Source organism: Aegilops tauschii, chromosome 7 (assembly GCF_002575655.3).
Source record: "Aegilops tauschii subsp. strangulata cultivar AL8/78 chromosome 7, Aet v6.0, whole genome shotgun sequence".
NCBI classification, from domain to species: domain Eukaryota; kingdom Viridiplantae; phylum Streptophyta; class Magnoliopsida; order Poales; family Poaceae; genus Aegilops; species Aegilops tauschii.
The window spans coordinates 276,612,440-276,626,010 of record NC_053041.3 but is presented as its reverse complement, the minus strand read 5'-3'; positions in this window follow the sequence as shown (position 1 = coordinate 276,626,010).

The following is a 13,571-nucleotide window of genomic DNA, read 5'->3' as shown; positions in this document are numbered from 1 at the left end:
ATTTCGTTGTGAAGTAAATATTGGCTCTGACATGTGAATCGCTGAGATGCATAATCATCGATTGTTTTGAATGTTCTCTATGAATTGCCAGGCCTATGTGTTTAATTGCAATGTACAGGAATGCTAAAAAGCTGCTCAAACTTTTTGTATTCCCTATGTTCCTTTTACTTCGCATATGAGATTTCTTTCAAGTCAGTTGATTTTACATTGTGAATGTTGATACTTTTTTCTATAAGATTGGTCAAAGTAGAGATACTTTGACTTCAGAAAAAACTTATATGCAGACCAAAAAGGACCGGAGGGAGTATGTGTGAATGTTGCAAACGAGGTGATCACCCTGGGAATAATGCTAGTACGTATTGTTTTGCATGTTCATCCAATGCCAGTGATACAAGAATTCGAACTAATCGAACTAAATTCATTCATACACGGCCGGATTTCTTATAAACATGCCGGATTTCATTACATTTCATACATTCTTCAACTAAAAAGGGGTGCGTTGGAGGTATAATTAATTAACCTAAGCTACCCACCCGTGTCAGGCTCAGCCGAATAGAAGCTTCAGTGACTTAATTGCAGTTGCAGTTGGGTCACTGACATGTGGGCCAGATGCCTGTTGGGCCCACATGTCAGTGACCCAACTGCACTGCAGTTAAGTCACTGAAGCAGCGTCCTTCTCCAGCACAGCTCTAATCGGCCATCAATGGTTAACCCGCCAAGCTTGGCTTCAACAGGAGGGTAGCACTGGTGGCCTTACTTGGACCCGAGCGGCAGCGACCTACCGTCTTCTACTCTTCCCTGTTTTCTGTGTGGTGCAGCCTCGTTGGCAGCGGGGCGGAGCCTCGACGGAGCAGGCGATGTCCTCTGTGTCGTTGTCGGTGGGGCGGCGCCTAGGCGGACCAGGGGAAATCCTCCACCTCGTTGCTGGCAGGGCGGGGCCTCGGTGCAGCCGGCGAAGTCCTCCGCCTCGATGCCGGCGGGGCGGGGCCTCGGTGGAGCCGGCAGTGTCCTCTGCCTTGTTGTTGGCACGACGGGGACTCGGCGGAGCAGGGCCTTATCGATGCCAACGGAGCTGGGACTCGGCGGATCCGGCATTGTCCTCCGCCTCGTCGTCGGTCTCGCCAAACAGCGCCTCGCCCGCTTCATCGCCCTCTTTGTAGGCGGCCACAACCTCCACCACCCACATGCGGTACCGCCAGCACGCGAGGCGGCTCTCACGGACGAAGCGGTATGAATCGAGCAGCGCCTTTGCTCCGCCCGCGCCACGGCGATCTGCTCCTCCGCCTGCAGGTGCTCCTGGAGGAGATGGTGGTTGCAGGCGGAGTCGGCCTGTGCCTCCCAAAATTGCTCCTGACGCTTCTCCCTCACCGTGTCCATGTATTGGGCACGGGCCTCGCCGATGGTCATGGTGCAATGCACTGGCGAGGATGGCGCGGAGGAGGGGGTTAGCGCCTGATGATCGACTACCATGTTCTCCATTGGGACGCTGTCGTCCTCCGGCTGCCTGCCGGCCAGCCAGTCGGCAGCAATGGCTGCCATCTCCTTGTGGTCCGTCATCCGCCCGTCCCGAAGAGCGCTGGAGCGCGAGGAAGCCATGGTGAGTAGTAGTGGTGTGGACAGGAGAAAGGGACGGAGGCGGATGACTGTGGCTATGGCCGGTGTAGAAGTTTATATAGCAATGGTGGGCGACTGAGGGACGGATGGGTGGCGTCGGAGTAGCCACCTCGTCAACCACATATCATTAATGTGGGCGGTCGACGGACGGACGGACGACACTTGTGTCGTTTGAACGCGGAGCAATCGCCTGCACCGGGAAGCAGCGCGGGCGGCGCTGGCCGTTTCGGGCATAAAGCGCACGCGCGAGGGAGGCGGTCTGGGTGGGCTAGGGCGGTCAGGCTCGTGCTTGGCAGCGGGTCCGTCCAGCAGCCAGACATGCTGGCTCGCCAGCAAGCTCGCAGAGCTGAGCGACGACAATCAGACGATGGACGTAGCTTCCCACCAGGAGTCGGCGCCATCATCCAAGCCGGTTCATGCCGTGTTCACCATAGAGCAGGTGCGGACGCACTTCAAGGCCCTAATGGCGGAAGAGCTACCAGCGCAGGAGGACCTGTGCTGCAACCTCCGTCTCCTCTACAAGCACCGGCGAACAAGCGAACGACAATGCCATCGCGGACATGTGGCCCTATGATCCTGGCTTCCTGAATGAGCAGCGGGCGCTGTATCAGGCCATCTGTAGGGCCCGCGAGGCCCTCTCCATCATCCTTCGAGTTGTTGCACTCGCCGTGACACCGCCGTCTCACGTTGTGAACATGGTCAACGGACATGAGGAATGAGGAGATGAGTTTACTTGGAGAGGATGAAAGTGGGGACCCACCAGGGCCATAGCCGCACGTACGCAAGTGCCTCCGTATTATATACAACTATAATTTTTTTGTTTCCTCCTGGTTTCCTGACATCATGGTCCCACACCATTGTCAACCTATGTAGTCAATAAACAAGAGAATTGCACAAGGAGCGGCCGACAGCTGGGACCAAGCAGCTCGAGCATGTAACGCCCAATATGCGACTATACTCCACATGTGTTGAGGCACAACTTGGGGCATAAGCGCATATTGTATGGTCGCAAGAGTGGTTGTATCTTTGCTCATCTCATGTACTAAATAGATAGAGTACGAGCTTTGGCTTACAATCGCCACAATGTCACACAAATAGCATCAAGATAATACAATCATGCAAGATGAACACAGAGTACGGCTACGGACAAAATCAAACGAATAAAAGACAACCACCCAAGCTAAGTCCCGATCGACCCTACTGGGCACCACTACTGATCATCCGGAAAGGAAACATAGTAACGACCACGGTCTTTGTCGTACTCCCACTTGAGCTCAGTGGCATCACCTGCATCAGACTCATCGGTACCTGCAACTGTGTTTGTAGTATTATGTGAGCCACGGGGACTCAGCAATCATATCAGCCACGGTATCAAGACTAACAAAGCTTAAAAATGGGTATGGCATGGTTAAGTGGTGGAGTTGCAGCAAGCACTAAGCATTTGTATGGTGGCTAACTTACGAATATCAGAACAAAGTGAGAAGCTACGCAAACGGTCGCAATCTAGTAATGATCATGAAGTGATCCTGAACTACTTACGTTCAAACATAACCCCACCATGTTCTCTTCCTGAACCTCGTCGAAAAGAGACCATCATGGTTACGCACGCGGTTGGTGTGTTCTAATGAGATTAGCTTCAAGTTCACTACAACCGGGTATTAAAAACTCCCATCTTCCACATAACCGCGGGCACGGCTCTCGAAACATTAAACCCAGCAGGGGTGTCCCAACTTAACCCATGACAAGCTCACGATCCGCGGAGACAATCCTCCATCACGGGACCCTCCGATCAGACTCGGAATCCCGGTGCACAAGACATTTCGACAATGGTAAAACAAAACCAGCAAGACCTCCCGACATGCCGACACCCTGATAGTAGCCGCGCGTATCTCGTCTCAGGCCACGACGGATAAGCTAAGCGTACAGGTACCAAAATACCCCAAGTTGCCAAGGGGCGGTCCCGCACGGTGCTCTAGTCTGGACCAACACTCATGAGGAGCACTGGCCCGGGTTGTTGATTAAGAATCCCCGGGTTAATACTCCCTATGCAAATTTTAGTTGTTATTAGGCAAATGGTAAAACCAAAGTTGGGCCTTGCTGGAAGAGTTTTATTCAAAGCAAACTGTCAAGGGGGGGCCATAAACCCCCACCGTGTTAGAGACGCAAAATTCAAGGAACATAACACTGGTATGACGAAAACTAAGGCGGCAAGAGTGGAACAAAACACCGGGAAAAAGGGCAAGCCTTCCACCCTTTACCAAGTATATAGATGCATTAATTAAATAAGAGATATTGTGATATACCAACATATCCATGTCCCAACATGGAACAACCTGCATTGCACCTGCAACTAGCAACGCTATAAGAGGGGCTGAGCAAAAGCGGTAACATAGCCAAACAACGGTCTGCTAGGAAGGTGGGTTAGAGGCTTTCATGGCAACAAGGGAGGCTATATGAACAAGTGGTAGGTAGCGCGACATAACGATAGAACGAACAGCTAGCAAGCAAAGATAGAAGTGATATCGGGGGTAATGATCATCTTGCCTGCAATGTTCTCAGTGGTATCGAATCCTTGCTCCTCGTGAACGTACTCGGCAGGGTCCTCGGAAACGAACTCGTCTCTCGGCTCTACCCAGAAGCAAGAACACAAACACCAGAACAACAATCAATCATGGTGCAATGCGCAAGCAACATGATGCAAGACATGTCATGAAATGCAAGATATGATGTGCATATGCGGATGAGGTGTTTCAGAAGTGGTGCATTCGAGACGGAGGAGAAACAATGAACATGGCACCATCTTGGTAACCCAAGCATGCCACTAGATAGATTGGAAGATTTCAGTTGAAATCGATATAAAGATCACCGAAAACGGATGCACGGTTTGAAAATGACAAGCAAAACCATATACAATGCAAGTTGTTGAAAACAGCAACATGACAACTTGGATGCAAGGTTTAAAATATGCTACAGCATAGCAACATCAAAATTAATGGCATGGCTTTGAAGTACATGTCAAGCACTACAAAACATGATCACTGAGCTACTGCTAAAACTCGCTAGCACATGTTTAAAACAGCATGGAAAAAATGCAAAAGCTAACAGTTTTACATATTTAGCAGAATATACTGGACATGGCAGAAACAACATCAGGTTGCAAAGTTTAGAGCTAGTAAACTACATGTTACATGAACCTATCATGGAAAACTTGAGCATGGCATGCTAGTACTAAATGCACTTAATAATACTCCCTTACTGAACTTGCTCCAAAGATCTACAGAAATGATGATAGCATCAACGCAAACATGGCAAGTGATATGAACTGACCGAGACAGGTAGAATTCCATGGCATGGCAGAAACAGATTCATGATAGCATGTTTACAAGCTTGTTTAACTCAACACAAGGCATATCATGGCATGCAATTAATTCTAGCAGCGAGTAGGCATGATCAAGAGCATGTTCATGTGCAAAACTACCCCATAGCGTATTTGCATAATTATCTACCTAAATGACAAAACAGCAATGTGATGTAAAATGACATGTGTGCAAACTTGCTCAAATGCAGAAATGGATGCCACCACTGGATTGCTGGGATTTTTCTACCCCAAAAACAAATATAATATGTAGGGGTTACTATAGAAAAAATGCTCACAAATGCAATAAGGCAAACACTGCCTAAAATGGACATGTACAGAAATGGAATCTGCTAGATCTGGAATGTCCAGATTTGGACCTGCCCGATTTAGAAAGTGGACACTTTCCCTAAATGGAATTGCGCTGGGAGAATAAAATAAAAGGGAAAAGGGGGCTGTGTGCGTGTGTGCATGAAAGTGGAGCAGGATCGTCAGTGGCACAAAGAAAACAATATGCCAAAGACAAAATAAATTATGGAGCCCGGGGTTCGAACCCGAGACCTCCTGCATGCGTGCGTGCATGAGCAACTGGTGGGCAAAGAGCCCGTTTTGTGAACATGAAGAGGGGCACGTCTCCCTTGAACAGAGAGAGGCCCGGTCCTGGAAATCACCATGTGCGCGCAGCAAAGTTCCGGCGTTGACGGCAAGCAAAGGAGGCAACATCTGCAGCTGCAGAGCACCGGCGGGCGTGCGGGATTGCTCTGAGAGCGCAGGAGCGAGTGGCTGCTGCTTGTGGTGTCGCGCGTGCGCGTGTGCTCGGGTACGAGCGGAACAGAGGAGGTGCTGAGCGCAGCGAGTGGCAGAGGAGCTCGTCGGAGCTGCGGGAGGCTTGAAGGTTGCGCGTGAGACGCGAACGTGCGGCGCGAGCGAGCTGCGGGAGCACGACAGAGGGGATCCAGAGCAGGGACACACAGGCATGCTATGGCAGTAACAGCAACTACAAAACAACAACAAGAAAAAATGCAGACTTTGCTGGAGCACCGAGAACACGACGAAGGCACGACCCTAGCAACTCCTACGGTGATCGTTTGGAGACAAGCAAGAGTAGGGAGTGAGTTGGGTATACCTAGTATACCTATGGCAAGAAGATACGGCCAGGGATGCAGTAGATCAACGGCGGGGAGACGCCAGTGGACTTGTTGTCTGTGAAGAAGAGGAAGAAGATGGGTCGAGGAGGTCGATCCAGGGGCCGTGGCGTCGCGTACGTCGTGGTAGTCCCGTACATGTGCCATGGCGTGTGCCACGACGGGTCACAAACGTCATGAACAACATGACCGCGCACCTGTCCGCAAACATCCGTGTAACCGCGAGGGTCGGCTCTGATACCAACTTATAATGCCTCGGACACACCCGCCGGAGATCGTTACTCCTGGCGGGATCTAGACTGGCCCCACAGATCAATACTAGTTTTTTCTGCGCATTGTGTCCTCACTCGTGCGCACCCGGGAGCAACTTCCCGGTCGGTCACCCATCCTGAAACTACTCCAAGCTGAGCACGCTTAACTTTGGAGTTCTTTCCGAATGGGCTCCCGAAAAAGAAGGAATTCCTTATTGATATGAGTAGTCTATCATCCCTAATAAGCCACGTCCTCGTCGGGCCATACGAACGTTCCCTCTTGGCACATACGGTTGTGCATCCAGTCCGGTACATGTGTCATGCCATGTGCCATGACGGGTCACAAATGTCATGAACAACATGACCGCACACCTGTCCGCAAACATCCATGTAACCGCGAGGGTCGGCTCTGATACCAACTTGTAACGCCCCGGACACACCCGCTGGTGGTCGTTACTCCTGGTGGGATCTAGACTGTCCCCATAGATCAATACTAGTTTTTTCTACGCACTTTGTCCTCACTCGTGCGCACCCGGGAGCAACTTCCCAGTCGGTCACCCATCCTGAAATTACTCCAAGCTGAGCACGCTTAACTTTGAAGTTTTGTCCGAATGGGCTTCCGGAAAAGAAGGAATTCCTTATTGATATGAGTAGTCTATCATCCCTAATAAGCCAGGCTATCACCGAGCAGTATTTGTGTTTTTGAGGTGTGAGCAGAGTTTTTCTTGAGCGATGTTTTTGTTGTTGTTCAGAGGAGAGCGGGGTATCAACTTGGCGGGTTGTAGCCCGTCTAGCCCAGGCCAGATATCCAGCCCAGATATTGATTTTTTTTCAAGCTGAAAATGGCTAGCCCAGTTATACTTTTTTTAGGAATACCCAGGCGGTCAACTTGTTATTCTCTGCCCCGCTGGGCTGCAAAATCTTTCCTAGGAGGAATGCATTAGGCTTAACAATAAAATGAGCTTTAAGAAATAATAAATGGGATGTAATTATAAAAAGTGGGTAGTAACTATAAAAAATACACCAAACATGTAATTAGTTTAAAAAAATATTATTTTTGGATTTTGAAAATTTTAATTTCATTACTTGTTGCACGCGCAATATTTCGTTGGATTTTTACGTCAACTTAATGTCCTAGCAGAACTTATTGAGTTGTCTATCTGTTTTATTTGCACAACATTCAAGATATTTCCCCGTCATTGATAAAGACGATGAACCGTTATGTACGAGTTCGTTGGTTTCAACATAGCCCTACCCGTAGCGATCCACTGCTTCCACCCTGATTGTGCCGCCTGCGTGAAATTTTTGTATGCAAGTTCAGTGTGCTATGATGTTCTATATGATTTTGTCAACTATATAAGTTTTTACTGAGCATCAGCAATGCATATGGCTGAAAGATGTATTTACGAGCATCGACCGATGTCTCTCTCTCTCTCTCTCTCACACACACACACAAGTGGGACCCGTTGAATTATTTCTTCGCTCGTGACAGCTTTTAATTAGGTTCGACTGTACTCTAACTTTTTTCTTAAGTTATTAATTGAGCTCAGTGACTTCAAAAAGTTGTATAGAAGCCTGGGCCTTTCCGGCATCGCTGAATGTGGGCTGAGAAGCCATGTAAAGTTGTACTGTACTACACAGGCTTTTTTTTTTGAACATCAGCAATGCAACTGGGCCGACAGTTGTACACAATATCCGGGTCAACTTGTTATTCTCCGCCCCGCTGGGCTGCAAATCTTTCCTAGGAGGGATGCATTAGGCTTAACAAGAAAATGGGCATTAAGAAATAATAAATGGGATGTAATTATAAAAACTGGGCAGTAACTATAAAAAATGCACCAAACACGTAATTAGTTTAAAATATATTATTTTTGGATTTTGAAAATTTTAATTTCATTACTTGTTGCGCGTGCAATATTTCGTCAGATTTTTACGTAATACAAATTTATTTTCAAATTATATTTAATCTGACTAGAAATTTCGGGATAAAAATATTTCAGATCCCATCAAAATGTGGGAATTTTATTGAATTATGTTTTGAGCAGTTGGTTGAAATTATTAATCGTTGTCCTAGCTAGAAAATGGGATGTACTTTTAACAAACTGTAAATGGGCTGTAGTAAATTCCATTAGAATTCAAAAATGGGCTGTACATTCTTACAAATCGCAAATGGGCTATATGTTCTCTGCCACACACTTGTGGGCCTACTAAGTTGACGCATACGCAAGGCTTTGTCAACTTCTAGTAAACACACGGTTCTAGCAGCGGTGGCCGTTGGATGTCCATCCAACGGATGTCGTGCTTCTTCTTCAATCTCGGATATTCTTGCTTCAGCAGCCCAAAAAATGATTCCTCCCCCTGACATCTGGTGCGCATGTTTTGGAGGCTGACCTGTGGGCCTACTAAATTGACGCGTATGAAGGGCTTTGTCAACTTAGTCAATATAAACGATTCTAGCTGTAGTGACCGTACAATGTCCATCCAACGGCCATGGTGCTTCTTCAACATTTGGTCTTCTTGGTCCAGCCGCCCAAACCAGCGCCGGCCGTGCCGCCTGCTCCTGCCTCCCATGTCCGGCTGTGCTGCCACCACTGGCCATGCCATCCCTCTATACTCACCCACACCTCCTGTTATTCTCCGGCGATGGCAGCCTCACACCGCAGCCAAAGCAGTCAACCCACGTACTCCCCTCCGTGTGGGCATCCATTGTCGCGTCTTCCCCGTCTCCATGGCATTCCCTTCCTAGGCCTCGCCGTCATCCACTGCCTTGGTGCTCTCGGCGCGGTGTGGTCAACATGGTCAACAAAGGACAACCATCGGAAGAGGACTTTAGGTGGTGAGGCTGATAGCTGGACGCACCAGCTACATCTTCGAACACAAGGAAGTGTCTCCTTATTACTCGGAAAATAAAAACGATTCCTCCCCCTGATAGCTGGGACCGACCAGCTATATCTTCGCACGCAAGGAAGTGCGTCCTTATCCTCCCTGACTACTGGGACCCACCCGGTCAAAGCGTATGTAGCGTTGTCTGTCTGGTCGCGAACGTTTGCGTACATATTGGTCGATCGGTCTCTCTCCAAGTATGAACCATGGCCGAGTAAGTAGCGGCACGTGTCGTTGTAGAGCACCCGACATAGCAGTTCACACAGTCCCGTCTAAGTCTTGTACACGTACGTACAGCCACAGGGCAAAAAATACGACCACGTATGTACATACAGGCGGGGTCTCGAGCGCGTACTCGCGCATATATACGGACGGCCAGGGCTTGTGTACATGGAGAGGCAACGGACGGCAACAACGGCGTCCTGTTCATCGGGCCGCAAACCGGTTGGGTCAGAACAGAGAAACATCGTCCTGTTCATCGGGAGGCAACTGACTGGGTCGGAATGCGTCCTGTTCAACGGGAGCCAATCGGCTTGGACGGAACAGCCGAAACAGGGTCTGGCGTACCATAGAACAGAGGAAACGGCCTTCTGTTAGACCGACCATGGTCGAAACAGGATCCTGTTCATTGGGACGAGTCTGGCGTACCGCAAAATGGAGGAAACAGACTTGTGTTCGAGTGCCTACGGTCGAAAAGGGGTCTTGTTGATCGGGAGGGGTGTGGCGTACCGCAAAACGGAGGAAACGGACTTGTGTTGGAGCGCCTACGGTCAAAACGTGGTCCTGTTCATCCACCGTCTACTGCCTCGCTCCAGCCTCCACGGGCTATTGTTCACCCACCATCGACCTCCTCCAGCCCCCATGGGCTACTGTTCATCCACGGCTTCTGTTCATCCAGCCTCCACCGGCTGCTGTTCATAGAGCCTCCACGGGGTCCTGTTCATCCACCCCCAACCGGCTGGGGTGCGGCGGCCTCCTCGGGGTCCTGCTCATCCACCGGCAACGGCCTACTACCACGGGGTCCTGTTCATCCAACCCCCATCGGGAACTGTTCATCCACAGCCAACCAACCGGCTCGACTCACCACGTCTCGACTCGTTCTACGTACCACGCGCACGGTAGCAACGATCACTATTCATCGAGAGGCAACCCAACACTGCTTGGCTACGTCTCGCACGGGGGCTCAATCAGCTTCAGTAAGCAGCAACAGTGATCGATCGCTCGGGTTCAGTTAGCAGCAGCAGTGAAGGAATTGCTCGGGTTCAGTCAGCAGTGAATGAGTAGCTCAAGGTTGAGTTAACAGCCAAGGGATCGATCACTCGGGTTCAGTAACGTGCGATCGCTCAGGTTCAGTTAGCCAACGACTCGCACACATGCGCGTACATGAGAGAAACACGCAAACCACAGTGCAACGCTCGGCCCCGACCACCCACCGTAACTGGGAACTCCGCGGTATCTTCCTCGCCCTTGCTTCTACCATGATTTTTTCCATCATGGACGGCCCAAAGAATGTCATGCAGCTGCGTCTCCAGCCTGCCCAGGATGAAAAGCCCATTTTTTGTCATGATTTTTTGTCATAGAAGTAGGAGCCCATCACATCAATGATGATACCGGGTTTTGTCACAATTATCGTCATAGAAGTGTCATAAGCATGACAGAAAAAAATTGTTCGGCTCAAAATGTCATGGATGTGTCTTTTTTTGTAGTCGATGGAGTTGTTGATGTTGTAGGCTTGTCCTTTCTCCTCAGCTTACGCTTGAGGATGGAATTTTCCTCCTTCAGGTCATCAATATCCTGCTCTAGTATTAATATCTTTTTGCATAGTTCTTGCTTATTCTCCTGCAAAAGACGAAAAGGGATAAACTCGATCTTAGGTTTCTTTGCTTTATTAGGGAGACTTGACTTTTTGAGCTCCACGTGCATGTCCCCAGGTTGGGGTAGTGGGACTTCCTCTTCATCTGAGCTTGTTTCTTCCTTTCTCTTAGGATCGTAGTCCTCTTCTTCCTCCGTGGTCCAAGCGCAATGCTCCACATCCGCATAAACCCTTGTATGTGCGATATAATCAGCTACATAGCTCTCTCCCTTTGAATCTTGCGACGACATATTTTTCAGATCTGCTAGGCAAAACAGCATGAAACAAGAACAGAGGATTCTGCCGTGGTGCGGTGGTCAAAACCTTCGGGAGATTATTGATACGTCTCCAACATATCTATAATTTTTGATTGTTTCATGCTATTATATTATCTGTTTTGGATGTTTAATGGGCTTTAATATGCTCTTTTATATTATTTTTGGGACTAACCTATTAACCGAAGGCCCAGTGCCAGTTTCTGTTTTTTGCCTATTTTAGTGTTTTGCGGAAAAGGAATACCAAACGGAATGAAACCTTCGCGATGATCTTTCTTGGACCGAAAGCAAACCAGAAGACTTGGAGTTGAAGTCTGGAACTCCACGAGGCGGCCATGAGGCAGGAGGACGCGCCTAGGGGGTAGGAACGCACCCACCCTCGTGGGCCCCATGGAGCTCCACCGATGTACTTCTTTCGCCTATATATACTCTTATACCCTAAAAACATTAGGGGGAGCCACGAAACCACTTTTCCAGCGTCGCAACCTTCTGTACCCGTGAGATCCCATCTTGGGGCCTTTTCCGGCACTCCGCCGGAGGGGGAACCGATCACGGAGGGCTTCTACATCAACACCATAACCTCTCCGATGATGCGTGAGTAGTTTACCACAGACCTTCGGGTCCATAGTTATTAGGTAGATGGCTTCATCTCTCTCTTTGATTCTCAATACAAAGTTATCCTCGATCTTCTTGGAGATCTATTCTAAGTAATACACTTTTGCGGTGCGTTTGCCGAGATCCGATGAATTGTGGATTTATGAACAAGTTTATCTATGAATATTATTTGATTCTTCTCTGAATTCTTATATGCATGATTTGATATCTTTGCAAGTCTCTTCGAATTATCGGTTTAGTTTGGCCTGCTAGATTGATCTTTCTTGCAATGGGAGAAGTGCTTAGCTTTGGGTTCAATCTTGCGGTGTCCTTTCCCAGTGATAGTAGGGGCAGCAAGGCACGTATTGTATTGTTGCCATCGAGGATAAAAAGATGGGGTTTATATCATATTGCTTGAGTTTATCCCTCTACATCATGTCATCTTGCCTAATGCGTTACTCTGTTCTCATGAACTTAATACTCTAGATGCATGCTGGATAGCGGTCGAGGAGTGGAGTAATAGTAGTAGATGCAGAATCGTTTCGGTCTACTTGACATGGACTGATGCCTATATTCATGATCATTGCCTTAGATAACTTCATAACTATGCGCTTTTCTATCAATTGCTCGGCAGTAATTTGTTCACCCACCGTAATACATGCTATCTTGAGAGAAGCCACTAGTGAAACCTATGGCCCCCGGGTCTGTTTCTTATTATATTGCATCTCTTTTATTTACATCGCATCTTGTTTACTATTTTGCAATCTTTACTTTCCAATCTATACAACAAAAATACCAAAAATATTTACTTTACTATCTTTATTAGATCTCACTTTTGCGAGTGACCGTGAAGGGATTGACAACCCCTTTATCGCGTTGTTTGCAAGGTTGTTTATTGTTTGTGCAGGTACTAGGTACCTTGGTTCTCAAAAACTGAGGGAAATACTTACGCTACTTTGCTGTATCACCCTTTCCTCTTCAAGGGAAAACCAGCGCATGCTCAAGAGGTAGCAAGAAGGATTTCTGGCACCGTTGCCGGGGAGATTTGCGCAAGTCAAGATTTGATCTCCCGTCAACTAGCCATTTCTGGCGCCGTTGCCGGGGAGATCTACGCCAAGTCAAGACATACCAAGTACCCATCATAAACTCTTCTCCCTCGCATTACATTATTTACCACTCGCCTCTCGTTTTCCTCTCCCCCACTTCTAAAACGATTTTCGAAAACCTTTGCCTTTTCTTCGCCCTCCTTCCGTTCGATCTTGTGTTACCATGTGCCTTCTTTTTGCTTGCATCTTCGCTTGCTAAAAGTTTATGGATCCTCATCCCCTTGCTAATCTTTTTAAGAGATCCAATTATGATGAACCAATTTCTAGTGATTTGAGTGCACTAGATTATCTTTATGAGGTTTTGCTTGAAATTCGTGAATCTGAAAATTGTGATGAAGAAATTTATGAAGAGATTCACGATAGCTCCTTGAATAAAAAGCATGATTGCAATGATTTTACTATAAATTCTCTTGATGTCAATTGTGCTAATAATATGCAAAACCCAAAGCTTGGGGATGCTAGTTTTGCTATGTCTACTACTTGTTGCAATGACCAT